The sequence below is a fragment of the Oxyura jamaicensis genome, chromosome 5 (assembly GCF_011077185.1).
Source record: "Oxyura jamaicensis isolate SHBP4307 breed ruddy duck chromosome 5, BPBGC_Ojam_1.0, whole genome shotgun sequence".
In the NCBI taxonomy this organism is placed as follows: Eukaryota; Metazoa; Chordata; class Aves; order Anseriformes; family Anatidae; genus Oxyura; species Oxyura jamaicensis.
The window spans coordinates 51846105-51850172 of record NC_048897.1 but is presented as its reverse complement, the minus strand read 5'-3'; the positions used below and the strand labels follow the sequence as shown (position 1 = coordinate 51850172).

The 4068-nt window shown below is 51.4% G+C and overlaps 1 long non-coding RNA gene across 1 annotated transcript; it reads left to right on the top strand.

Moving 5' to 3' along the window:
• The first annotated feature begins 731 nt into the window (after positions 1-731).
• On the top strand, positions 732-2890 carry LOC118168054. The gene is made up of 2 exons (XR_004751341.1): positions 732-1531; positions 1661-2890. It is a non-coding gene; the product is annotated as an uncharacterized LOC118168054 (long non-coding RNA).
• Positions 2891-4068: the final 1178 nt, after the last annotated feature.

The following is a 4068-nucleotide window of genomic DNA, read 5'->3' as shown; positions in this document are numbered from 1 at the left end:
ATAATAATAAAAAAGAAAAGAGTGGGTAAGGGGACTCTGAAGATAGCCGGCTATTTCAGTTGCAAGAGCAGAAAGAGGGAGGGGTGTTTCTGAGATGGAAACACCATCCAGGAGAGGAAAGTCACCACGGGTCTCCAAATGACAAAGCCCTCCCAGGCTCTCAAGGGGCTTCTATCCCTGGCAGGAGCAGGAAAATTAACCAAGACATAGCTCAGCCCCTCTCCTGGCTCTAACTCGGGTCCTTGGGCAAGGATTTGTTTTTCACGGAAGGAACGGGAGCACCGGTGGCTCTGCATTACTCCGCGTCACCTTGTTTACGTAGCTGTAGCTCAGGTCGCTTTGCAGCTGAGTGTGCTCTTTGTGCTCAACAGGAAGGAAGCGAGGGCAGAGGTGAAGCAGGCAGCTTCGCTGGCAGCCACTGCTCGGCATGGGGATGCAGGAAAATGTGACCACTCAATTAAAAGCAGCAGTGTCGAGGGGACTTGAGAGCACTGCCTGGAAATCCATCTGCTCCCCTGGTTTCCAGGTGCATGAACCTGGCTGGAACATATTGCGAGTATCTTGCTGAATCATGCAGGCAGGTGGACTCGGTTATTTCTGCCAAGATGCAAGAGGAGCTGGAACCCTCTCCCTGGGAAGAGGTGTATCTTCAGGGGGAAATCCTAGAAACCAACTTGGCACACGCAGATTTTGGCGTGGACTTAACCACAGCCACGCTGCAGAAAAGCGGCCGGTGGGGAAGGATGTTTTGAATACAGTGTCCATCTGTCTGTCAGCACAGGAGAGAAAGAAAGAATTGAAAACAATTCTGTAAATAAATGGACAGCTGGGCTTAGAAGAGCTCTTACTGACCCTTAGAGAAATATGAGGAAGGAAGAGAAGTCTGGGGAGGTTATAGCTGGTCCTGCAACACCGGTATTATCTGAATCCAGAGCCGAGAGTGGGATATTTTATTAAAATTCAACACAACCTTGGAATAGTCCTGAGGGTGCCATTCGGGGTGAGGAACCTACTGGAAACTGGCCTGATAGTCCAAATCAGATTAGAAAAGTTGCATCTGTTTATTGTAGGACTTGTGCAATCGTTTGTTGTCCCTGTGCTCAGCCTGGCCGGACCCAGACAGCAGGGAGGCAGCCCACAGCGTTGAACCCAGCCTGTCCCCGAATGCACTCTGAGGGTGCTTTGCTTGAAGCTTTTGCCTGACGTCTCTTTTACCTAAATCACGTCTCGTATTGTTTAATAGTTCCTTCAGTTTACAGAGCATCTTCCAGAAGGAAGGTCCTCCCCATGGACTGATGAAACAAGTCAATTAATTAACCGCTGAAATTCTGTCTTCTCGCCGAGTGAAATATGATGGCTTTGTTACAGCCGTAGCGTGCAGCAACGTTTACCGACGGAGCAAAGATAATTCCTCTGGTTGCAATCCCTGTTTAAATGTAGGCGGTCACACCGCGATTTGGGGTGAGAAATAGGAGCAGCAGGAACAGGATTTCCTAAGCAACAAAGATCTGCTTCACTTAAAAATACTTCAGTAAGGAAAAAGAAAAAATGAAAGCAACAACAACAACAACAAAACAACAACACAGAAATATGAGAAAGGCTTCAGAAGAAGAGGGGGGAGAAAGCTCATTTCATTTTATCACTTTTTGCTGTTTCCTAGGAATCTTGGCCTCTTAACCCGAGAATAAGGACACAGAAACAAGAACAGTGATGACAAATCACTGCCACAGAGGAGTGTAAGTGCTTAGAAGTCCTCTGCAACCCTCTGTAAGCACAGTGAAGATCTGCATCCCCTGTACCTTCTCATGCAGTTAAGCAGAAGAATGAAGACTGAGAAGGCGGGAGCGATAAGAATAGCTGCGGGAAGAAGCCAACGTGTTCAAGAACCTTTTATAACCGCCATGAGGACAGACCTGGCGCTCCAGAAGGGTCCTGGGCTAATGCAGTGCGGTGGCACCTGGGGCAGAGCAGGGATTTTGCAGCATCTGCACCCGACCCCTTATATAAGCATTGCACAGCACGACTGGCTCCTGCTTGCGAAGGACTGGGGATGGGAAAAGCAATAGTGGATGCTCTCGGGGTAAGTGGGCCAGTCGAATCAAGGTGAATTATGAAACTGCCCCTGCGAGCTCCGGGAGCGTTGCACATTATGGGTTTAAATCCAGGTTTTCTGTGGCCTTTTCAGCTCTGCGCCCCCAAGCACACCAGCCTGGGGACCCCACGGCCGCGGTATCTCTGCGCAGTTTTCTCCTTTTGTCTGTCCCCCATTTGGCATTGCTTTTCCTCCAGAGTGCTCCCGCTGCGTGCCCGTTCAGCGCGCCTGCCCTGAAGCCAGCCCTTTGTGATGTGGCAGCTCGGGCCGCAAGCACGTGGAGATGCTGCCGAGGGAGGGCTGCTCGGAAAAATGAAGGCAGGAGGAACTGATGGAGCGACGGGGTGGAGGGTGGGTGGCAATGAGCACGCGTGGAGTCACCGCCTGGGAACGAAGCCATGCCCAGAACACCCTGCCCCGGGTGGGGAAATATGGCAGGAACGCTGACGTTCCCCTGGCACGGCGCAGGACCAAACCTCGGCCCCTCCTTCCCTCTGATGCCACATGCCTTAACGGAAAGAGAAAGGGAAAAAACGCCTGTAAATGGGGCAGTGCAAGCTTGACCTGAGCTGCAATTCTCAGAGGGAAAGAGGAAAACAGGGCCTGAGCCCGCCTTGGTTGAATCAGACTTTCAAATCTCCTTTTTCATCCTTTTTATTTATTTATTTATTTATTTTCCCTCTCCGTTTCCCAGCTGCTTGTCTTTTAATCTCCTCTTTCAACCTATCTGAACTCTGGCTGTCTCCAGTGTAAGAAATAAATCCCCCTTGCAATGCTGCCCGCTTCTTGTCTGCTTCAGAGAGAGAATCAACATGCACACGGGACTTTATTATGGGTATATTATAAATACATATAAATGCATATTAACAATAAACCCCATTTCAATTCTTTATTATATTTATGTATTGTATTTTTATTATATTTATAATAATATCTATTTTACAGGGGTTATTTATAAAAGCTGTCGGGCAGCTCCTGCAAAGGCAGCCCGCAGGCTGCGGGCAGGAGGATTCAGCTGCCAGCCACGTGAGCCAGCACTTCAGCGAGACGAAATTCCATGTTTCCCTCCAACGCTATAAACACGGAGAGGAAACCAATGGGGGGAGCAGTCGCTGGGCGCTCAAGAGGGCACTTACGAATTAAGTATCAGCGTATCAATGGGAGCGCAACGAAACATGACTTTGGCACCTGTGAGCCGCCTGGAACATGACATCATTTTTGTATGTTTTCCCTGCTTTCACCAAGAACTGATCCCAACGGCTCCTGTGCATCCAGTGGGGCTGACCAGCCATCAGCTTTCCCCGACGACCACGGGCCAGCGTGCAGCATTGAGCAGCGCCCTCTCAGCATCTCCCCTTGCAGACAGCCTGGGGCTCAGTTCCCTCCTCACCCTTCCAGATTCCTGCCTGGACAATCCTCCTGTGACTGCCACATTTCCAGTTTAGGTGGTTGTGCCTCGAGTGCTGCACTGTGCTCCTTCCAAAGGGCAGCACGGGGCTGTGACGTGTGGATCAGTCTGCTTGTTGGCAAGCAGAATTGCGGGCAAGCATCAGCACAGGCCATAAGCTGTGGGCGAGGGCCGGTTGGGGCACGGCCGGGGCTGGTGCTGCTGCTCCCCTGCCCAAGTTTCACGCCTGGGCGTTCCCTTGCGCTCGGGCTGAGTCACGGTCTCGCGTGACAGAGCAGTGAATCAACCCCAGACACAAGGGAAACCCTCGCGTTACCATCCCAAATATGACTGCTTGCTGATACGGGGAAACTGATGTACGTTATCAGTTGTGCCGCAGCTAAATCCTGGTGAGCCCAAGCCTGGCACCTCTTGTGCTGCATCCATAGGTGTACGGGGGATGCTGCTGCCGTGGGTGGGGAGCAGGACCCTGGGTGCCACCCCCACCTCAGGGCAGGATCCGTCCAGTGATTTCTTCACCCCAGTGTGCACAAGGGATGAGCAGGGCGGGATGGCTGTCCGGTGCGTG